We start from the raw sequence: 24,706 nt of genomic DNA, 5'->3' as shown, positions 1-24,706 counted from the left end.
TAGGTCAAAAGTGGTAGAATGAACACAGCACGTCCGGTAGATGATGGTGCACAAGTAGGATCTGTAATAGCAGAACACAGCGCTTCCGGTAGATGATGGTGCACAAGTAGGATCTGTAATAATAGCACGCGTCCATCCTGAAGCTTGATAAGATAATGCACAGCGCAGACTAATGAAGGTCTAAAAGACCGAAACCTTTCTGCCTGTTTAACTTTGGATTTTTAAATAAATGTCATTAATCTGCGTATGAGTGCCAAGTGCACTTCTTGCTAGGTCAATAGTAGCCAGGTCTTGCCTTTATTTTATTCCCGCTGCTCCACTGACTATTCAGTATTGTTTGGTTTTAATCCACCATATTGATTCAGGGGTCTGGGCCTTTTTATTCAGTGCTACTATTGATGGCGTTTACCAAGAGGGCAATGATCACAGGGTGATACTACAGTGCAGCCTGAAGACACGTCCCCAGAAAATACTGTAACACATGTCCTCTTAGTAAAGACCATAAAAATTACAAAAATTAGCACTGCATAAAAAAAAAAAAAAATTGTATGACCAATTTAACAAAACAAAACAAAAAAAAAATACAAAAAACCCAAAAACATATGAATACTCAGGGAAGCATTGTTAATAAAATAAGAGCAATAACTGGACACTAAGGGCTCATGCGCACACTGCGTCCTGACCAGTGCAGAAAAAAGCGCACCCGCTGGCAGACTTGACGCTGCGTTTTGACAAAAAGAATGCATCTAAACGCATGTATTTTGGATGCATTTTGCACGCATTTTGGATGCATTTTTGTCAGTGCGGTCCCCCGGCAATTCAGCTCTGCTACATGCCCGCTGACAGCAGACATAGACACAGCCGGGCGATGAGAATGAACTCGCATGAACTGCACCCGACTTCATTGTCATCCCGCGGCTCTGTCTCTGTGTGCTGTCATGAACTGAGATGAACCTCCGAGGTCAGTGCCAGGACACAGGAGTCCGCAGCAGTGACGTCAGAGCTTCACCCGATTTTACTAACATCGCGCGCGCGTCTCTCTCTGTGTCGCAGCCCGATTTGCGGTCACACGTGAAGGACTCACCTGTGACCGCAAATCCCCTGAGTGACTGAAGTGAGCAGCGCGATCAGCAGTGCAGTCACTCAGGTGACCCACGGCCACAGCTGGAGTCCTCCACCTGAGTGACGTCATCACTGATCGCACGGCTCACTTCAGTTGCTGCGTGGAGCTGACAGAGCGGTCGTGGTCTGTGGCCGCTCGCTGTCAGCTTCATGTAGCAGAGCTTAAAGCGTCGTGGGACCTCATGTGGATTACGTCGGACATGGAGGGGTATTTGGGGATTAATAAAGTGGTGAAAGAGGGCGTTTTTTTGTCTTACTTCAAATAAAGGATTTTTTGGATGTGTTTTGGATGTGTGTGTTTATTTTCTTTAACTTACAGGTTAATTTATGGTAGGTATCTCGGGGAGACGCCTGCCATGATTAACCTGGGACTTAGTGGCAGCTATGGCCCGCTTGCTATTAACTCCTTATTACCCAGATTGCCACCGCACCAGGGCAATTCGGGATGAGCCGGGTAGAGTCCCGGGACTGGTCGCATCTAATGGATGCGGCAATTCCGGGTGGCTGCTGGCTGATATTGTTAGGCTGGGGGGCTCCCCATAACGTGGAGCTACCCATCCTGAGAATACCAGCCTTCAGCCGTGTGGCTTTACCCTGGCTGGTATCAAAATTGGGGGGGGGGACCTCACTTTTTTTTTTTTTACTGCACGATATAGACACGCCCACCAGTGGCTGTGATTGGTTGCAGTGAGACAGCTTTCACTCAGTGTCTGACTGCAACCAATCATAGGCGCCGGTGGGCGGAGGAAGCAGGGAATACGAGATGGAATAATAAGCGGCCAGCAATTTCAAAAGAGGAGAAGCCGCCACAGTGTGAACGCTGTGCAGCGCCGCGCCGGTGATCGGTGAGAATGAGAGAGACCAACCAACAGACAGACAGAAGGACCTGCATTTGTTATGTCAAATAAGCATGCAGTGCAAACGCACTGCTTAGCATTTTGGTAGCGTTTTTCAACAACTCATTGATTTCAATGGGTATAGAACGCTGCCAAAACGCTCAAAAGAAGTGACATGCTGCTTTTTGAAACAGAGATTTTGTCAAATTTTTGACAATCAAAACGCTGCATTTAAAAAAGCATCGTGCGCACGATTTTGCATGATTCTCATAGACTTTGCTGGGGAAGCAGAACGCATGCATTTTGACAATGTGACGCTGCAGAAACGCAAAAAAAAAAAAACCGCAACGTGCGCACAAGCCCTTAATTTGGTGTCAGGTTCTCGAACTAGAAACTGAGCAGTGACAAAGACTGACAAATAGATAGGGTATGTGCCCACGTAGCAGATTTGGTTGCAGATATTTCTGGAAAGGAAAAACGCACAGGCAAAAACACGTGTTTTGATGCATTTGTTGATGCATTTTTTTGCATTGCTGTCAATGAAAAACAGTCAAAAAAACAGAAAGATTTGACACGCTGCAGATTATTTTCAGCACCAAATCTGCAAGGAGAAAATCCTGAACATGTGAACAACACTACAGGATTCTCATTCACTTTGCTGGCATCAGCATTTGCTTGCAATTTTGTGACAAATCTGCAAGCAAAAACGTATTTTAAAAAAAAAAAACAAAAAACAAAAAAAAGAGAATTTTGTTACTTACCGTGAATTCTTTTTCTTATAGTTCCGACATGGGAGACCCAAACCATGGGTGTATAGCTTCTGCCTCCGGAGGACACACAAAGTACTACACTCAAACGTGTAGCTCCTCCCTCCGGGCTATATACACCCCCTGGATGACAATCTACCCAGTTCAGTGCAAAAGCTGAAGGAGGACATCCACCCATAAGTAGAGATAGAGTTACGGTTATTCCGAGTTTCACTCTGACTACTAACAACAGCCGGTGAAACACACGGAACAAAAAAACTGCCAACAGGCAACAGGGAGGGTGCTGGGTCTCCCATGTCGGAACTATAAGAAGAAGGGAATTTTGTTACTTACCGTAAATTCCTTTTCTTCTAGCTCTTATTGGGAGACCCAGACGATTGGGGTATAGCTACTGCCCTCCGGAGGCCACACAAAGCACTACACTAAAAAGTGCAAGGCCCCTCCCCTTCTGGCTATACCCCCCCGTGGTGTCACGGGTTCTCCAGTTTTAGTGCCAAAGCAAGAAGGAGGAAAGCCAATAACTGGTTTAAACAAATTAACTCCGAGTAACATCGGAGAACTGAAAAACCGTTCAACATGAACAACATGTGTACCCGCAAACCACAAAAAAATCCCGAAGGACAACAGGGCGGGTGCTGGGTCTCCCAATAAGAGCTAGAAGAAAAGGAATTTACGGTAAGTAACAAAATTCCCTTCTTCTTCAGCGCTCTATTGGGAGACCCAGACGATTGGGACGTCCAAAAGCTGTCCCTGGGTGGGTAAATAAATACCTCATGTTAGAGCTGCAAGACAGCCCTCCCCTACGGGGAAATCACTGCCGCCTGCAGGACTCTTCTACCTAAGCTGGCATCCGCCGAAGCATAGGTATGCACCTGAGAATGTTTGGTGAAAATGTGCAGACTCAACCAGGTAGCTGCCTGGCACACCTGTTGAGCCGAAGCCTGGTGTCGTAGTGCCCAGGACGCACCCACGGCTCTGGTTGAATGGGCTTTCAGCCCTGAAAGAACCGGAAGCCCTGCAGAACGGTAGGCTTCCAGAATTGGTTCTGTGATCCATCGAGCCAGGGTGGCTTTAGAAGCCTGCAACCTCTTGCGCGTACCAGCGACAAGGACAAAAAAAGTGCATCGGAACGGCGTATGGGCGCCGTGCGGGAAATGTAGATTCTGATTGCTCTCACCAGATCTAGCAAACGTAAATCATTCTCATACCGGTGAACCGGATGAGTGCAAAAGGACGGTAAGGAGATATCCTGATTAAGATGAAACGAGGATACGACCTTAGGGCGAAACTCCGGAATGGGGCGCAGCACTACCTTGTCCTGGTGAAACACCAGGAAGGGAGCCTTGGATGACAGAGCTGCCAGCTCAGACACTCGCCGAAGCGATGTGATCGCAACGAGAAACGCCACCTTCTGTGACAGGCGAGAAAAAGAAACTTCCTTCAGAGGCTCGAAAGACGGCTTCTGGAGAGCAACTAGAACCCTGTTCAGATCCCATGGATCTAACGGCCGCTTGTACGGGGGTACGATATGACAAACCCCCTGCGGGAACGTGCACACCTTAGAAAGACGTGCTAGACGCTTCTGAAAAAACACGGATAGTGCTGAGACTTGCCCTTTGAGGGAGTCGAGCGACAAGCCCTTTTCTAACTCCTATTGTAGGAAGGAAAGAAAAGTAGGCAATGCAAATGGCCAGGGAGACACTCCCTGAGTAGAGCACCAGATTAAGAAAATCTTCCACGTTCTGTGGTAGATCTTAGCAGACGTGGGCTTCCTAGCCTGTCTCATGGTGGCAACGACCCCTTGGGATAATCCTGAAGACGCTAGGATCCAGGACACAAAGGCCACCCAGTCAGGTTCAGGGCCGCAGAATTCCGATGGAGAAAACGGCCCTTGGGACAGTAAGTCTGGTCGGTCTGGTAGTGACCACGGTCGGCCGACCGTGAGATGCCACAGATCCGGGTACCACGATCTCCTCGGCCAGTCTGGTGCGACGAGTATGACGCGGCTGCAATCGGATCTGATTTTTGCGCAGTACTCTGGGCAAGAGTGCCAGAGGTGGAAACACATATGTGAGCCGGAACTGCGACCAATCTTGCACTAAGGCGTCTGCCGCCAGAGCTCTGTGATCGCGCGATCGTGCCATAAATGCCGGGACCTTGTTGGTGTGCCGAGACGCCATTAGGTCGACGTCCGGCACCCCCCAGCGGCAACAGATTTCCTGAAACACGTCCGAGTGAAGGAACCATTCCCCCGCGTCCATACCCTGGCGACTGAGGAAGTCTGCTTCCCAGTTTTCTACGCCCGGGATGTGAACTGCGGATATGGTGGATGCTGTGTCCTCCACCCACATGAGGATTCGCCGGACTTCCTGGAAGGCTTGCTGACTGCGCGTCCCTTCTTGGTGGTTGATGTATGCCACCGCTGTGGAGATGTCCGACTGGATTCGGATCTGCTCTCTTTCTAGCCACTTCTGGAAGGCTAATAGGGTAAGATACCCTGCCCCGATTTCCAGAACATCGCTGAAGGGTGGACTTCTGCTGAGTCCACGTCCCCTGAGCCATGTGGCGGAGACAAACTGCTCCCCACCCTGACAGACTCGTATCTGTCGTGACCACTGCCCAGGATGGGGGCTATGACAATGAGGTGGGAATAAGCCACTATAGCAGAGAGTCCTCGGCCGTCTGGGAAAGGGAGACTTCCCTGTCCAGGGAGGTTGACTGCCCGTCCCATTGGCGGAGAATGTCCCATTGCCGTTGGCGCAGATGAAACTGCGCAAAGAGAACTGCCTCGATGGCTGCCACCATCTTCCTTAGGAAGTGCATGAGGCGCCTTAAGGGGTGCGACTGGCCTTGAAGGAGAGACTGCACCTCTGTCTGCAGTGAATGCTGCTTGTTCAGCGGAAGCTTCACTATTGCTGATAGAGTATGAAACTCCATGCCGAGATACGTTAGTGATTGAGTCGGAGACAGATTTGACCTTGCCAAATTGATGATCCACCCGAAAGTCTGGAGAGTCTCCAGCGTAACATTCAGGCTGCGTTGGCATGCCTCGAGGGAGGGTGCTTTGACGAGTAGATCGTCCAAGTACGGGATCACCGGGTGTCCCTGAAAGTGCAAGACTGCTACCACTGCTGCCATGACCTTGGTGAACACCCGTGGGGCTGTCGCCAGACTGAATGGCAGAGCTACGAACTGAAGATGTTCGTCTCCTATCACAAAACGTAGAAAACGTAGGTGCTCCGTAGCAATTGGCACGTGGAGATAGGCATCTTTGATGTCTGTTGAGGCAAGGAAGTCTCCTCGAGACATTGAGGTAATGACGGATCGGAGGGATCCCATCCGGAACCGCCTGGCGTTCGCATGCTCGTTGAGCAGTGTCAGGACCAGAACGGGACGGAAGGAACCGTCCTTTTTTGGAGTACAAACCCTCGCCCTCGTTCCTGAGGGGGGACAGGGATCACCACTCCTTCTGCTCTTAGAGCATCCACCGCCTGCAGCAGGGAAATGGAGTCGGAGGACGAGAACAGAACACTGTCCTGTGCACGTGAGCACAATGTCCGTCACCCACCGGTCTGTGACCTGTGGCAGCTAAATGTCGCCAAAGGCGGGGGAGTCTGCCATCAACCGCGGATGCGGAGAGAGAGAGAGAGCTGAGAGTCCTGAGGAGACCGCCTTGGTAGCGGTTCCTCCGACTGCCTTCCTTGGGCGTGATTGAGCCCGGCCGGAATCTGAGCCCGTCTGAGGTTTTGTAGCCCTTTTGCACGAGGACAATTGGGACCTACCGGAGCTTGGGAAGGACCGAAACCTCGACTGTACTTTTAGGACAGTATTAACAGGGTAAGTCGCAGTGCAGACATTGCGGGTTACGGACGCCTCTGCGGTACAGATGTCCCTGTGCTCAAGGCCAGCTGCGCAAGAACAGCTGAAAAGGTTAGGTTGCCTATACGGCTGTGGATGCCGGAGCAACCGACACGCCGATAGCTTCCTAGACAGATTTCAACCAGAGTCCATCTGTCTGTGACTGGCATCTTTAAGTGAAGCCCCATCCCCAGTGCAACTATGGCTCTAGATGCAAGCCTGGAGATTGGAGAATCCACCTTTGGACCCTGGGTCCAGCGCTGACCACGTCAGGGGAAAAGGGATAACGTGTATCCTAAAAACGTTTGGAGAAGACGCTTATCTGGTAAGCGTGGTGTTCCTGGACTGCTTCTCTGAAGTCAGCGTGGCCAGAAAAATACTCAATATCTGTGTGAGATACTGAAAAGGGACTTCTCCTGTTCGTCTCCTATCTCCACTGGGGGAGCTGAGGGAGAAAGATCCAACCTTCCATTGATGGACGGTATAGGATCATTCCGTATGGCGTTACCACCCGGTGTATCCGGATCGATAGCGATGTCAGTATCAAAGCCCTGAAGAGCTGCCTTTTGGTCAAGTAGATTGCCCATGGCCTGTCTGGACTGCAAGTCTCTATATTATGACTACTCCGTCCCTGTCCATGGACAGGGTTGACAGGTGGTTTCTTTGGCCACAACTAGTAGAGACCCCGGCAGACGAAGTGCTAGAGACCCCGGCAGACGACGTGCTACAGGGGAGCATGCACACAATGGGACGGTGTCATGAACAGCATCCCATGTAGTAAAAACAGCACTGAAAATCTGTGTTGCTTTTTTGCCGCTGCCGACTAGCTATCTAGAAGTATATAGCCAAGATTGGTGACCGTACAGTGCAATGTATAGCATACAGGCATAAAGTACAAATGACCACTGCAGCACAAGCAATACAAGCAGCATAGAAGCCTGTGCCCTGGCACCCCTGCTCTTCTGCTGCTGTATACTAGTCATCTAGGGGAATATAGCCAAGAGTGACCCTACAGTGCAATGTATAGCATACAAGCACAAGTACAAATGAACACTGCAGCACATGCAATACAAGCAGCATAGAAGCCTGTGCCCTGGCACCCCAGCTCTTCTGCTGCTGTAGACTAGTCATCTAGGGGAATATGGCCCAGAAGAGTGACCATACAGTGCAATGTATAGCATACAAGCACAAGTACAAATGCACACTGCAGCCCATGCAATACAAGCAGCATAGAAAAAAACCTGTGCCCCAGCACCCTTGGTTTTCTGCTGCCGTAGTCTAGCCATTCCAGGAGAATATAGCTAAGACTAGCGACTGTACAGTGCAATGTATAGCACATAAGCATAAACACAAATGAACACCTCAGTCGTGCAATACAAGCAGCCTAGAAAGCCTGTGTCTTAGTACACCTGCTTTCCTGCTGCTGATGTGTCGCTCCCCAAGCGGGCATATAGCGACCTATGCAGTTAAAAACAACACATGTACACACTGCAGTTATATGTGGACAGCACTATGTGTGCCGCTTACCGCCCGCCTATAAGCGGGTGTATGATCGCCACCGTCCTGCCTGGTTGCCGAAAGTCCGAGCTCGGACTGCAGTAATGGCTGCCGGCTTCTTCCCCAGCTCATGTGAGGAGGGGCGGGCCGTGGGCGTGCCCCCAAGGCAGAGCGGGAATCCGGCGTCCCACAGTGTGCAGTGAGAGGGCTGGAGCATGTAAAAAGGCTCCAGCCCTCGGCGCTGCTGATTGCTCAGCGCCTGTCCCCTTCCCTGAGTGACAGGGAGGGGGCGGGAACGAAGCGGCACTAGGCCGCAGAAGCCGGGGACTGGATTTATAAGCGCCGCCGCCGTAAAAGCGCGGTCGGCGCCCAGTCCCCGGCGAACTACAAGTCCCAGCCGCGCCGCCGCTCCCGGAGCGTCCGGCGCGGTAGTTCCCAAAACACAAAGTCACTCAGCAAAGCTGCAGTGACTGTAACCCATTACTGTCCCCGGCGCACTAGCACACCCAGCAAGTCTGGAGTGTGCTGTGCCTGTGTGTACGGGGACACAGAGTACCTGTAATGGTGCAGGGCCATGTCCCTGAACGGTACTCCAGCTCCGTATCCAGCAGGTTCAAATGGGTCTGTGGATGGAGCCCGGCGTCAGAGCTTTGAGGCCGGCAGGATCCCACTTCCACAGAGCCCCCCAGGGGGATGTGGAAGGAAAGCAGCATGTGGGCTCCAGCCTCCGTACCAGCAATAGGTACCTCAACCTTACAACACCATCAACGGGTGAGAAGGGAGCATGCTGGGGGCCCTATATGGGCCCTCTTTTCTTCCATCCGAAATAGTCAGCAGCTACTGCTGACTAAAATCTGTGGAGCTATGCATGGATGTCTGACCTCCTTCGCACAAAGCTTGAAAACTGGAGAACCCGTGACACCACGGGGGGGTATAGCCAGAAGGGGAGGGGCCTTGCACTTTTTAGTGTAGTGCTTTGTGTGGCCTCCGGAGGGCAGTAGCTATACCCCAATCGTCTGGGTCTCCCAATAGAGCGCTGAAGAAAAAGAATTTACGGTAAGTAAACAAAATTCTTTTTTTCTTTATCGTTCCTTATGGGAGACCCAACCCATGGGACGTTCCAAAGCAGTCCATGGGTGGGAATAAACCAACTGAGAAGTAGGCAAAACCTAACTTCACAAATGGGCGACAGCCGCCTGAAGAATGCGTCTGCCCAAGCTCGCATCTGCCGAAGCATGAGCATGCACTTGGTAGTGCTTCGAAAAAGTGTGCAGACTGGACCACGTGGCAGCCTGACAAACCTGCTGAGCCGTACCTGGTGCCTGAAAGCCCAGGAGGCACCGACAGCTCTGGTCGAGTGCGCCTTAATCCCTGGCGGGGGAGGCATCGGTGATAGCCGACCTGATCCAACGAGCTAGGGTCGGTTTAGAAGCAGCGAGACCCTTGCGCTGACCAGTGGTTAGCACAAAAAGTGAGGTGCACCGCCTAAAAACGGCGGTGCGTGACACATAGATTCGGAGCGCTCGCACCAAATCCAAGGTATGCAACGCCTTTTCAAAGCGATGCACAGGGGCCGGACAAAGAGAAGGCAATGAAATGTCCTGGTTAAGGTGGAAAGGAGACACCACCTTAGGGAGAAAGTCCGGAGACGGACGAAGAACCACCTTGTCTTGGTGAAACACCAAAAAGGGGGATTCCGAAGAGAGCGCAGCCAAATCAGAAACTCTCCTGAGAGACGTTATGGCTACTAGAAAAACAACCTTCTGTGAAAGTCGAAACAAGGGAACCTCCCTGAGAGGCTCAAAGGGGGGTTTCTGTAAGGCCGTGAGGACCAGATTAAGGTCCCAGGGATCCAAGGGCCGCCGGTAAGGAGGAATGATGTGAGATGCGCCCTGCATGAAGGTGCGCACCTGAGCCAGTCGGGCGATACGCCGCTGGAACAATACCGACAGAGCCGACACCTGTCCCTTGAGGGAATTGAGGGACAGCCCTAGCTGTAGACTGGACTGTAGAAAAGACAGGATGGTCGGCAAGGAGAACGGCCAAGGAGCATGGCCGGAAGAACGACACCAGGACAGGAAAATCCTCCAAGTCCTGTGGTAAATCTTGGCCGAGGAAGACTTCCGAGCCTGAGTCATGGTGGAGATGACCTCAGAGGGAATGCCTGAAGCCGTTAGGATCCAGGACTCAAGAGCCATGCCGTCAATCTGAGAGCCGCAGAATTCTGGCGGAAGAACGGACCTTGAGAGAGAAGGTCTGGGCGGTCCGGGAGATGCCACGGCACCTCTACGGACAGACGGAGCAGGTCTGGGTACCAAGCTCGCCTGGGCCAGTCCGGAGCAATGAGAATGACTCGACGGCCCTCCATTCTGATCTTGCGCAGAACCCTGGGCAAGAGCACTAGAGGGGGAAACACATAGGCCAGACGGAACTGAGACCAATCTTGAACCAGTGCGTCTGCTGCGAAGGCTTGAGGATCGTGGGAGCGAGCCACGTAAACCGGAACCTTGTTGTTGTGCCGGGATGCCATTAGGTCCACTTCCGGAGTGCCCCACTTGCGGCAGATTGATCTGAACACTGACGGGTGCAGGGCCCACTCGCCGCTGTCCACGGTTTGACGGCTGAGGTAGTCGGCCTCCCAGTTTTCCACGCCTGGGATGTGGACTGCAGACATAGTGGACTTAAGAGTCCTCCGTCCACTGGAGGATTCGTTGAACCTCCAACATCGCCAGACGGCTGTGAGTCCCGCCCTGGTGATTGATGTAGGCAACCGCTGTCGCGTTGTCCGACTGAACTCGAATGTGCTTGCCCGCCAACAGGTGGTGAAAGGCTAGGAGAGCTAGAAACACAGCTCTGATCTCCAGCACATTGATCGAGAGGGCTGATTCGGACGGAGTCCAAGTGCCCTGTGCTCGGTGATGGAGAAATACTGCTCCCCAACCGGAGAGGCTGGCATCCGTGGTGAGGATCACCCAGGACGGCGTCAGGAAAGAGCGTCCCTGAGACAGAGAGAGGGGCCGAAGCCACCACTGAAGGGAGCTCCTGGTCTGTGACGACAGAGCCACCTGCCTGTGCAAGGAAGAGATCCGCTTGTCCCAACAGCGGAGAATGTCCAGCTGCAGGGGACGCAGATGGAACTGAGCAAAGGGGACCGCTTCCATGGACGCCACCATCTGACCCAGCACCTGCATGAGGTGTCTGATGGAATGACGGCGGTGCCTCAGCAGAGAGCGCACCGCCAGACGAAGGGACTGCTGTTTGATTAAGGGCAACTTGACAAGTGCCGGCAGAGTCTCGAATTGCATCCCTAGGTACAAAAGCACCTGGGTCGGGGTCAGAGTGGACTTGGGCAGGTTGACAAGCCACCCGAACTGAACTAGCGTGGCGAGAGTGAGAGAGACACTCCGCTGGCAGTCTGCACTGGATGAGGCCTTGACTAGAAGGTCGTCCAGGTAAGGAATCACTGCCAACCCCTGGAGGTGCAGGACCGCAACCACTGCTGCCATGACCTTGGTGAATACTCGAGGGGCCGTGGCTAAGCCGAAGGGGAGAGCCACGAATTGGAAATGTTCCTCTCCGATCGCAAAGCGTAGCCAACGCTGGTGTGAAACCGCAATAGGCACATGCAGATAGGCATCTCTGATGTCGATGGATGCCAGAAAATCTCCTTGGGTCATTGAGGCAATGACCGATCTCAGAGATTCCATGCGAAAATGCCGCAACTGAACATGCTTGTTGAGAAGCTTGAGATCCAGGATGGGTCGGAAGGAACCGTCCTTTTTGGGGACTAGAAAGAGGTTTGAGTAGAAACCGCTGAACCGTTCCCGGGCGGGAACCGGAACAATTACACCGTTGGCCCGCAGGGATGCCACGGCCTGAGAAAAGGCGGCGGCTTTGGAGCAGGGGGGGGTGGATAGAAAAAATCTGTTTGGCGGGCTGGAAGCAAATTCTATCCTGTAGCCGTGGGAGAGGATATCCCGCACCCACTGATCGGAGACGTGTTGCAACCACACGTCGCCAAAGTGGGAGAGCCTGCCACCGACCAAGGACGTTGCTGGCGCGGCCGGATAGTCACGAGGAGGCCGCCTTAGTGGCAGCGGCTCCTCCGGTCTTTTGAGGACGCGGCTTCGCGCGCCAGTTGGATTTACGATCCTTGGCTGCGGTAGTGGACGAGGCCGAGGGCTTAGAGGATGACCAGTTAGAGGAACGAAAGGAACGAAACCTCGATTGGTTCCTGCCCTGGACAGGTTTCTTGGCTTTAGCTTGTGGCAAGGAAGTACTCTTCCCGCCAGTAGCTTCCTTAATTATGTCATCCAGCTGTTCCCCAAACAGCCGGGACCCAGTAAAAGGGAGACTCGCAAGATACTTCTTAGAGGAAGCGTCTGCTTTCCACTCTCAAAGCCACAAGATCCTTCGGATCGCGAGGGAGTTAGCGGAGGCCACCGCCGTGCGGTGAGAAGCCTCCAGGATGGCAGACATGGCGTAGGATGCAAAAGCCGAAGCTTGAGAAGTTAAGGCATCCGTCTCAGGAATAGACTGCCTGGAGAGGGAATGAATCTCCGCCAGAGAGGCAGAGATTGCCTTAAGAGCCCACACTGCCGCAAAAGACGGAGAGAACGAGGCTCCTGCCGCCTCATATACAGACTTGGCCAGAAGGTCAACCTGGCGGTCAGTGGGATCCTTAAGAGAAGTGCCATCAGCCACAGCTACGACTGTGCGGGCTGAGATCCTGGACACCGGAGGGTCTACCTTTGGGGACTGGGCCCAGTCCTTAACCACCTCCGGTGGAAAAGGAAAACGGTCATCTGAACTACGCTTCGGAAAACGTTTGTCAGGACAGGCTCTGGGCTTGTTAACAGTGGTGTGAAAGCTGGAGTGGTTAAAAAACATACTCCTAGGTTTCTTAGGAGAGGTAAACTGGTGTACCTCTATCAGAGAGGGTTGTTCCTCTGACTCTTGTGGGTTGAGGTTCAGTACGGAGTTAATGGACGCAATCAAGTCACTAACATCCGCATCACCCTCAGACAAGTCAATGGGGTACATAGAGGCAGCGTCTGAGCCCACAGTAAACGAATCCTCCTCGCCCTGTACCTCGGCTTGTGAATCAGAGCCGTGGGACGAGGAAGGAGAAGGATCCCTGCGTCTCCGTTTAGGGGGACGGGGTCCTAGGACATGCTCTGAGGGCTCTGCAGAGCTGGGAGCCGCAGAGACACCCTGAGAGGGGGGCTGATGCATAGACAGCAGTGTCCGGGACAGCTGCCCCATGGAGTCGGCAAAATACTTGGAAATAGCTTGTGAAAAGGAAGCTACCCAAGCCGGGGGTTCAGCCACCGGGGCCAGAGCAGCCGGAGGGACCCCTGAGGAGGCTCCAAGCTGAGACACAAACATGTTAGCACAGGCATCACAATGTGGGTATGTGCTTGGCTCTGGCAGAATGAGCTTACACGCAGTGCATATAGCGTACATGTTTGCAGCCTTGCTCCTAGTGACAGACATGCTGCTGAGGTGGAAGCTCTGCAGCCAGAATACACTCCTGTAGAATGCCTGAGAGTGTAATAAAAGTCCACAACCGAAGGTTGTGGCTTACCAGCCCGCTCTCTCTGTGTGCCCTCCGGATTCCACAGCTCCAAGCCCCTGTAAGCGTCAGCCTTCCTGACAGTATGCAGCTGCAGCATCCAGCGCCTTCCAGTGCAAGAACGCTGAGAAAATGGCGCTGGGAGAAGGAGGGGGGGCGTGTATAAGCCCAAGAGCGGGAAAAACGGAGGGCAGAGAGATACAGGGAGAGATACAGGGGAGGGAACATCTCCCCAGAGAGGAGTGCCCTCCCCTCTGCTGGTCGGGCGGTGGGCGGCGCTGTATGCAAAACATGCAGAGAAGCCGAAACCGAAACTAGGCCCAAACTGAAGCCGGGGCCTAGATTTTAAAATGCGGCCGACGAGCAGGCACCTTCGGCGCGGTTCTCAGGGAAAACCCCCAGAACCGGCCGGAATTAACAGTAACGCTAAAGCACATACTGTCCCCCAAATAAAAGTACCCGGGAACCCTGAAAAAACGTCTCAATACTTAGCTTTTGAGACGCAGGGCCATGTCCCTGAGTGGGGGTTAACGCTCCTTCCAGCAGGGACCAGACAGGGCTGCGGATGGAGACCGGCCTTCTGCAAGCAGAGAGGACCGTGGAGGCTCCCACTTCAAACAGAGCCTCGACAGAGGATGTGAAGGAGCGCGGCATGTGAAGGCTCCAGCCTTATAAAGTCAACCTTAACAGCACCCGACAGAGTGGGGTGTGAAGGGACATGCCGGGAGTCCAGACTGGACCCGCTTTTCTTCCAAATCTTTAAAAATTAAAATAAAAATGAAAAAAAAAATATCAGAGAATGCAAGTGTGTGATCCTCCTGAAACACAAAGCATTGAACTGGGTAGATTGTCATCCAGGGGGTGTATATAGCCCGGAGGGAGGAGCTACACGTTTGAGTGTAGTACTTTGTGTGTCATCCGGAGGCAGAAGCTATACACCCATGGTTTGGGTCTCCCATAAGGAACGATAAAGAAAAAAAAAACAGAACTAGTGCACACAGCCTTGGGGTTCACTTACTTACAGAGATATTGGCCTGTTTGGTTTTGTAGTGGCTACCATTATTTTGCACAATAGGAAATATATTCATATTGGTGCTTAGTATAGGATACAATTTGTCAGAAAAGGACATTTACAAGTCGGTTACAGATTGAACAAGTGAGAAAATGATAGTTGACAGTTTTTGATGTGCTAAACAAAGGTACAATATGGTAATTTAAGGCAGCATCTGCATGGATTTCCCATAGGTATTGCTACTAATTTAAAAAGCACACAGATTATTTTTTGGGGCCTGTGTATTTTTTTTTTTTTTTTTTTAAAAAGTACTCATACTACCACTTTTAAACTATGTGCACACACTGCAGATTTGTTTCTCCAGCGAAAAATGTACCCTCTGGCATAACAACGCATGCGTTTTTACCGCGTTTTGGTGCGTTTTTGTCCCTGCATTTTTTAAACATTATTAATGGTAAAACACAGATAAAAACGCAGGGACCTTTGGAAAGAAGGGAATTTTGTTTACTTACCGTAAATTCCTTTTCTTCTAGCTCCAATTGGGAGACCCAGACAATTGGGTGTATAGCTATGCCTCCGGAGGCCACACAAAGTATTACACTAAAAGTGTAAAGCCCCTCCCCTTCAGCCTATACACCCCCCGTGCTGCCACGGGCTCCTCAGTTTTGGTGCAAAAGCCCGAAGGAGGAAAAAATTATAAACTGGTTTAAAGTAAATTCAATCCGAAGGAATATCGGAGAACTGAAACCATTTAACATGAACAACATGTGTATACAAAAACAGGGGCGGGTGCTGGGTCTCCCAATTGGAGCTAGAAGAAAAGGAATTTACGGTAAGTAAACAAAATTCCCTTCTTCTTTGTCGCTCCTTATTGGGAGACCCAGACAATTGGGACGTCCAAAAGCAGTCCCTGGGTGGGTAAATAATACCTCATAATAGAGCCGTAACGGCTCCGTCCTAAAGTAGGGCAACTGCCGCCTGAAGGACTCGCCTACCTAGGCTGGCATCTGCCGAAGCATAGGTATGCACCTGATAGTGTTTTGTGAAAGTGTGCAGGCTCGACCAGGTAGCTGCCTGACACACCTGCTGAGCCGTAGCCTGGTGTCGCAAGGCCCAGGACGCTCCCACGGCCCTGGTAGAATGGGCCTTCAGCCCTGAGGGAACCGGAAGCTCCGAGGAACGGTAAGCTTCGAGAATTGGTTCCTTGATCCACCGAGCCAGGGTTGACTTGGAAGCTTGTGTCCCTTTACGCTGGCCAGCGACAAGGACAAAGAGTGCATCCGAGCGGCGCAGGGGCGCCGTACGAGAAATGTAGAGTCTGAGTGCTCTCACCAGATCTAACAAGTGCAAATCCTTTTCACATTGGTGAACTGGATGAGGACAAAACGAGGGTAAGGAGATGTCCTGATTGAGTTTCCTAGCCTGTCTCATAGTGGCAATAACCTCTTGAGATAATCCTGAAGACGCTAGGATCCAGGACTCAATGGCCACACAGTCAGGTTGAGGGCCGCAGAATTCAGATGGAAAAACGGCCCTTGAGACAGCAAATCTGGTCGGTTTGGCAGTGCCCACGGTTCGCCGACCGTGAGATGCCACAGATCCGGGTACCACGACCTCCTCGGCCAGTCTGGAGCGACGAGGATGACGCGGCGGCAGTCGGCCCTGATCTTGCGTAACACTCTGGGCAACAGTGCCAGAGGAGGAAACACATAAGGAAGCCGAAACTGCGACCAATCCTGAACTAAGGCGTCTGCCGCCAGAGCTCTGTGATCTTGAGATCGAGCCATGAATGTTGGGACCTTGTTGTTGTGCCGTGACGCCATTAGGTCGACGTCCGGCATCCCCCAGCGGCAACAGATCTCCTGAAACACGTCCGGGTGAAGGGACCATTCCCCTGCGTCCATGCCCTGGCGACTGAGAAAGTCTGCTTCCCAGTTTTCTACGCCCGGGATGTGAACTGCGGATATGGTGGATGCTGTGGCTTCCACCCACAGCAGAATCCGCCGGACTTCCTGGAAGGCTTGCCGACTGCGTGTCCCACCTTGGTGGTTGATGTAAGCCACCGCTGTGGAGTTGTCCGACTGAATTCGGATCTGCTTGCCTTCCAGCCACTGCTGGAACGCTTTTAGGGCAAGATACACTGCCCTGATCTCCAGGACATTGATCTGAAGTGAGGACTCTTGCTGAGTCCACGTACCCTGAGCCCTGTGGTGGAGAAAAACTGCTCCCCACCCTGACAGACTCGCGTCCGTCGTGACCACCACCCAGGATGGGGGTAGGAAGGATTTCCCCTTCGATAATGAGGTGGGAAGAAGCCACCACCGAAGGGAAGCTTTGGTTGCCTGAGAGAGGGAGACGTTCCTGTCTAGGGACGTCGGCATCCTGTCCCACTTGCGTAGGATGTCCCATTGAAGTGGACGCAGGTGAAACTGCGCGAAAGGGACTGCTTCCATTGCTGCCACCATCTTCCCCAGGAAGTGCATGAGGCGCCTCAAGGGGTGTGACCGACCTTGAAGGAGAGATTGCACCCCTGTCTGTAGTGAACGCTGTTTGTCCAGCGGAAGCTTCACTATCGCTGGAAGAGTATGAAACTCCATGCCAAGATATGTCAGCGATTGGACCGGTGTCAGATTTGACTTTGGAAAATTGATGATCCACCCGAAACTCTGGAGAATCTCCAGAGTAACGTTGATGCTGTGTTGGCATGCCTCTTGAGAGGGTGCCTTGACCAGCAGATCGTCTAAGTAAGGTATCACTGAGTGACCCTGAGAGTGGAGGACCGCAACTACTGTAGCCATGACCTTGGTGAAAACCCTTGGGGCTGTCGCCAGGCCGAACGGCAGTGCCGCGAACTGAAGGTGTTCGTCTCCTATGGCGACGCGCAAGAAGCGCTGATGCTCTGGAGCAATTGGTACGTGGAGATAAGCATCCTTGATATCGATCGATGCTAGGAAATCTCCTTGGGACATTGAGGCGATGACGGAGCGGAGGGATTCCATCCGGAACCGTCTGGTCCTTACGTGTTTGTTGAGCAGTTTTAGGTCCAAAACAGGACGGAAGGACCAGTCCTTCTTTGGAACCACAAACAGGTTGGAGTAGAAACCGTGACCCTGTTGCTGAAGAGGAACCGGGACCACCACTCCTTCTGCCTTCAGAATGCCCACCGCCTGCAGAAGAGCCTCGGCTCGCTCGGGAGGCGGAGATGTTCTGAAGAATCGAGTCGGAGGACGAGAGCTGAACTCTATCCTGTAACCGTGAGACAAAATGTCTCTCACCCAACGGTCTTTTACTTGTGGCAGCCAGGTGTCGCAAAAGCGGGAGAGCCTGCCACCGACCGAGGATGCGGTGTGAGGAGGCCGTAAGTCATGAGGAAGCCGCCTTAGTAGCGGCACCTCCGGCGGTCTTTTTAGGGCGTGATTTAGACTGCCATGCGTCGGAGTTCCTCTGATCCTTCTGCGGCCTTTTGGACGAGGAGAATTGGGACCTGCCCGCACCCCGAAAGGACCGAAACCTCGACTGTCCCCTCCTCTGTTGGGGTGTTTTTGGTTTGGCCTGGGGTAAGGATGTTTCCTTTCCCTTGGATTGTTTGATGATTTCATCCAATCTCTCACCAAACAAACGGTCGCCAGAAAATGGCAATCCAGTTAAGCACTTTTTGGATGCCGAATCTGCCTTCCATTCCCGCAGCCACAAGGCCCTGCGTATTGCCACCGAATTGTCGGCTGCAACCGCCGTACGGCTCGCAGAGTCCAGGACAGCATTAATAGCGTAGGACGCAAATGCCGACGTTTGAGAGGTTATGGACGCCACCTGCGGCGCAGACGTACGTGTGAGTGCGTCAATTTGCGCCTGACCAGCTGAGATAGCTTGGAGTGCCCATACGGCTGCGAATGCTGGAGCAAAAGACGCGCCGATAGCTTCATAGATGGATTTCAACCAGAGCTCCATCTGTCTGTCAGTGGCATCCTTGAGTGAAGCTCCATCTTCCACTGCAACTATGGATCTAGCCGCAAGTCTGGAGATTGGAGGATCCACCTTGGGACACTGAGTCCAGCCCTTGACCACGTCAGGGGGGAAAGGGTAACGTGTATCCTTAAGGCGCTTGGAAAAACGCTTATCTGGACAAGCTCGGTGTTTCTGGACTGCCTCTCTGAAGTCAGAGTGGTCCAGAAACATACTCTTTGTACGCTTGGGAAACCTGAAACGGAATTTCTCCTGCTGAGAGGCTGACTCCTCCACTGGGGGAGCTGAGGGAGAAATATCCAACATTTCATTGATGGACGCAATAAGATCATTCACTATGGCGTCCCCATCAGGAGTATCAAGGTTGAGAGCGGCTTCAGGATCAGAATCCTGATCAGCTACCTCCGCTTCATCATACAGAGAGTCCTCTCGCTGAGACCCTGAACATTGTGATGATGTCGAGGGGATATCATAGCGAGCTCGCTTAATCGGTCTGGGGCTGCGGTCCGTGTCAGAGACCTCACCCTGGGATCCATGAGACACCCCGGGAGGACATTGCTGTTCCAACTGAGGGGGACCAGGGGGCAATGATTCCACAGTGCCCCTGGCTTGAGATACCGGCCTGGACTGCAAGGCTTCTAATATCTTAGCCATAGTCTCAGAAAGTCTTTCAGTAAAAACTGCAAACTCCGTCCCTGTCACCTGGACAGTGTTAACAGGTGGTTCTCCCTGGGCCACCCTTAGCAGAGGCTCCGGCTGAGAAAGTGCCACAGGGGCCGAGCATTGCACACAATGAGGGTCAGTGGAACCTGCCGGCAGTATAGCCGTACATGCTGCACAGGCAGCATAGTAAGTCTGTGCTTTGGCACCCTTGCTATTTGTGGACGACATGCTGTTGTCTCCTCTGAGCAATACAGGAGGGTATATAGACAAAAATCAACAGTGCACCATACAGTGTAAAGTATAGTCTATAATCATATAATCTATAAGTACACTTCTGCACTAGTGGGGCCAGCACCACAGGTGCTGCTTACCGCCTGCGCAAAGCGGTTGTGTGGGCACCAGAAATCCTGCCTGGGTCTCCCTGAGCTTGTCTCTCCTCTCCAGCGTTAGCAAAGCTGAGAGGAATGGCTGCCGGCGTCCTGAGGAGAGGAGGGAGCCGTGGGCGTGACCCAGAAAAGTGCGGGAACTGGTGCCCCACTGTGCAGAGTGAGGGGGGTGGAGTATGCAAAGCATGCTCCAGCCCTCAGTGCTGCCGTCCTGTACAGCGTCCCGCCCTTCCCCTGATTGGCAGGGCTGGGGGCGGGAAGAAAACGAGACTAGGCCGCAAAAGCCGGGGACTCGAGTTATAAGCGCGGCCGCCGTATAAGCGCGGTCGGCGCGGAAGTCCCCGGCGCACTAACAGTCCCAGCCGCGCCGCAGTGAGAACCATGGCAGCGGCGGTCAGCGTGGCAGTCCCCCTATACGAACACACTCAGCGACGCTGAAGTGTGTAATGGCACAAACGCAGTCAGCGCTGCTGTCCCCGGTGCACTAGCACACCCAGCAATGCTGGAGTGTTGCTGTGCGCAGTCCCCACGGGGACACAGAGTACCTCAAAGTAGCAGGGCCATGTCCCTGAACGATACTCGGCTCCTATCCAGCATGGTCCTCAGGAGCTGTGGATGGAGCACGGTCTCCTGTGCCTGGAGACCGAAAGGATCCCACTTCACCCAGAGCCCTAATTGAGGGATGGGGAAGGAAAGCAGCATGTGGGCTCCAGCCTCTGCACCCGCAATGGATACCTCAACCTTAACAACACCACCGACAAGAGTGGGGTGAGAAGGGAGCATGCTGGGGGCCCTGTTATGGGCCCTCTTTTCTTCCATCCGACATAGTCAGCAGCTGCTGCTGACTAAGCTGTGGAGCTATGCGTGCATGTCTGACCTCCTTCGCACAAAGCATAAAAACTGAGGAGCCCGTGGCAGCACGGGGGGTGTATAGGCTGAAGGGGAGGGGCTTTACACTTTTAGTGTAATACTTTGTGTGGCCTCCGGAGGCATAGCTATACACCCAATTGTCTGGGTCTCCCAATAAGGAGCGACAAAGAAAGAAGTCACATGCTGCTTCTTTCTGCTGCAGAAAATCTTAGGCCTTAAGCCCTGTGCACACACTGCTTTTTTTGCTGTGTTTTTGATGCAGAATTGGTGCAGTTTGTGTTCATAAACTTCATGCAATCCTGCCCCAGCAAAGTCTGAGAAATCCAAAATGCTGTGCGCACGTTGCGGCTTTTTTTTTTTTTTTTTTACAGGTTTTGCTTCAGATTTTCTGCAGCAAAAAGCAGCAGCATGTGACTTCTTTTCCGCAGGTCCCTGCATTTTTCCCTATATTTTGCCACTAATGTTTAAAAAACGCAGGGCAAAACCACACCAAAACGCGGTAAAAAGGCATGCGTTTTTGGCTGCGTTTTTCTGCCAGAGGGTGCGTTTTTCGCTGGAGAAACAAATCTGCAGTGTGCACACATAGCCTTAGAAAGTAAAAGCAAATAGTGGTGTGGGGTGTGCGAAGCACAGCGCAGAAAGGATTTTGTCATCTGCAGAGCGATTTTGAGGACACAGATCTGCATGCTTCATCAAGTATTGTCTCACACAGGCAGATGGTGACCCCCGGCTGCTACAGAGATAACAGTAAAGCACAGGGAGCCACCATAAAGTCACAGAGTGTAAGGCTGGGTTCACACATAGCGACAGCGTCAACGACGTCGCTGTTATGTCACCATTTTCTGTGACGTAACAGTGACCTTGTATGTCGCTGTTATGATCGCTGCTTAGCTGTCAAACACAGCGACGCAGCAGCGATCATAACGTTGCTACATGTGCAGAGAGCAGGGAGCCGCGAACACTGCTTAGCGCTGGCTCCTTGCTCTCCTAGCTACAGTACACATCGGGTTAATTAACCCGATGTGTACTGCAGCTACATGTGCAGAGAGCCGGAGCCGGCAGCACAGGCAGCGAGAGAGTGGCGGAGGATGGTAACGAAGGTAAATATCGGGTAACCACCTTGGTTACACGATGTTTACCCTGGTTACAGCTTACCGCAGGCTGTCAGACGCCAGCTCCTGCTCTCTGCTCGCTTCATTTCGTCGATCTCTCGCTGTCACACACAGCGATCAGTGCGTCACAGCGGGAGAGCAACAATAAAATAATGAACCAGGGCTGTGTGTAACGAGCAGTGATCTCACAGCAGGGGCCAGATCGCTGCTCAGTGTCACACACAGCGAGATCGCTAATGAGGTCACAAAAACCGTGACTCAGCAGCGATCTAAGTAGTGATCTCGCTGTGTGTGAAGCACCCCTAAGAAAATCACAGTGCTATCAAGGAAAATGGAGGGTATAATAAAAAAAATAGTAACTCCAGCTCTATCTCTTAGTACAGTGGGTATGGACAGTATTCAGATCCCTTTAAATTTTTCACTCTTTCATTGCAGCCATTTGGTAAATTAAAAAAAAAGTTCATTTTTCTCTTTTTACTGCACACTCTGCACCCCATCTGGTCAGAAAAAAACCCCAGAAATATAGAGACTTTTGAAAATATTTTGAACAAGAAAAACTGATATATGACATGGTCATAAGTATTCAGATCCTTTGGGCAGTATTGAGTAGAAGCACCCTTTTGAGCTAGCACAGCCATGAGTCTTCTTGGGAATGATGCAATGAATTTTTCACACCTGGATTTGGGGATGCTCTGCCATTCTTCCTTGCAGATCCTCTCCAGTACCGTCAGGTTGGATGGTGAACGTTGGTGGACAGCCATTTTCAGGTCTCTCCAGAGATGCTCAATTGGGTTTAGGTCAGGGCTCTGGCTGGGCCGGTCCAGAATGGTCAGAGTTGTTCTGAAGCCACTCCTTTATTTTAGCTGTGCGCTTAGGGGTACTTCACACACAGCGAGATTGCTACTGAGATCGCTGCTGAGTCACGTTTTTTGTGACGCAGCAGTGACCTCATTAGCGATCTCGCTATGTGTGACACTGAGAAGCGATTTGGCCCCTGCTGTGAGATCGCTGCTCGTTACACACAGCCCTGGTTCTTTTTTTATTGTTGCTCTCCCGCTGATAAGCACACATCGCTGTGTGTGACAGCGAGAGAGCAACAATCCTGAATGTGCAGGGAGCAGGAGCCGGCGTCTGGTAGCTGCGGTAAGCTGTAACCAAGGTAAACATCGGGTAACCAAGGGAAGCCCTTTCCCTGGTTACCCGATATTTACCTTCGTTACCAGCCTCCGCAGCTCTCACGCTGCCAGTGCCGGCTCCTGCTCCCTGCACACGCTAAGCTAAGCGGTGTGCGCTGGTAACTAAGGTAAACATCGGGTAACCATACCCGATGTTTACCTTAGTTACCAGTGTCCGCAGCTTCCAGACGCCAGCTCTGTGCAAGCGCAGCGTCGCTTGCACATCGCTGCTGGCTGGGGGCTGGTCACTGGTGAGATCTGCCTGTTTGACAGCTCACCAGTGACCATGTAGCGACGCAGCTGGGATCCTGACCAGGTCAGATCGCTGGTGGGATCGCTGCTGCGTCGCTAAAGTCTGACGGTACCCTTAGACTCATTGTCTTGTTGGAAGGTGAACCTTTGGTCAAGTCTGAGCTCCAGAGCACTCAAAGAGGTTTTCTTCCAGGATATCTCTGTACTTGGCTACATTCATCTTTCCTTCAGTTGCAACCAGTCATCCTGTCCCTGAAGCTGACAAACACCCCTATAGCATGATGCTGCCACCACCATGTTTCACTGTTGGGATTGTATTGGGCAGGTGATAAGCAGTGGCTGGTTTTCTGCACACATACCGCTTAGAATTATCACCAAAAAGCTCAATCTGCATCTCATCAGACCAGAGAATCTTATTTCTCATAGTCTGGGAGTCCTTCATGTGTTTTTTGCAAACTCTATGCAGGCTTTCATATGTCTTTTTTTTTTTTAATTAAATGTTTTTATTAAAGTTTTACAAGTTACAACCAAATAAACATTGGAGGCTAGCCAGCCTGTACCCCCCTCCCAACCCTCCCCTCCCCAACAAACATTAAACAGTCTTGTAGAAAGGAGAGATCATGTCAAATCTGCAGCTCCAAACATTCCTAGACAAAAGTTCTTAAGTACCATTATTACATTTATCAATTAATCCAATTAGACTTTTGTTTTTCTTTAGGAGTTTTTGCTTTGTTTGGCATTGTACACCATTAAATGTCATTTTTGATGAAGAATCTAACCTGTTCCCATGCTACTCTCTTCTCCCCAAACCTCCGTCATCATTACAGATAAGTGCTGCAGAAATTTCTTGCCCTTTTCCCTTTGTTATCAATTTAGTGTAAGCCCAATCTAAACCTAATCCGTTCCCTCGAAGCCAACCCTGACCCATCTATCGTGCCCATATTTTTTCAAAATTTGATGACGCCATTTATTTTCCGGTATATACTTTTCTCCACGGCTTTCATATGTCGTGCACTGAGGAGAGGCTTCTGTCAGGCCACTCTGCCGTAAAGGCCCGACTGGTGGAGGGCTGCAGTAATAGTTGACTTTGTGGAACTTTCTCCCATCTCTCTACTGCATCTCTGGAGCTCAGTCACAGTGATCTTGAGGTGTTTCTTTACCTGTCTCACCAAGGCGCTTATCCCACAAATGCTCAGTTTGGCTGGATGACCAGGTCTAGGAAGACTTCTGGTGGTCCCAAACTTCTTCCATTTAAGGATGATGAAGGCCACTGTGCTCTTAGGAACCTTGAGTCTTGCAGAAATTCTTTTGTAACCTTGTCCAGATCTGTGCCTTGCCACACTTCTGCCTCTGAGCTCCTTGGTCAGTTCCTTTGACCTCATGATTCTCATTTGGTCTGACATGCACTGTGAGCTGTGAGGTCTTACATAGACAGGTGTGTGCCTTTCCAAATCAAGGCCTATCAGTTTAATTAAAACACAGCTGGACTACAATGAAGGAGAAGAACCATCTCAAGGAGGATCACAAGGAAACGGACAGCATGTGACTTAAATATGATTGTCTTAGCAAAGGGTCTGAATACTTATGACTGTGATAGTTGAGTTTTTTGTATTTAAAA

General features: G+C 51.7%; 1 protein-coding gene across 1 annotated transcript in view; it reads right to left on the bottom strand.

Moving 5' to 3' along the window:
- ZDHHC17 (zDHHC palmitoyltransferase 17) overlaps nucleotides 1–24,706 on the bottom strand; it is a 142,844-nt gene that overhangs the window by 85,625 nt on the left and 32,513 nt on the right. The window lies entirely within an intron of this gene.

Source organism: Anomaloglossus baeobatrachus, chromosome 4 (assembly GCF_048569485.1).
Source record: "Anomaloglossus baeobatrachus isolate aAnoBae1 chromosome 4, aAnoBae1.hap1, whole genome shotgun sequence".
In the NCBI taxonomy this organism is placed as follows: Eukaryota; Metazoa; Chordata; class Amphibia; order Anura; family Aromobatidae; genus Anomaloglossus; species Anomaloglossus baeobatrachus.
The sequence above is the reverse complement of the archived record's forward strand: the minus strand, read 5'-3'. Positions and strand labels throughout refer to the sequence as shown.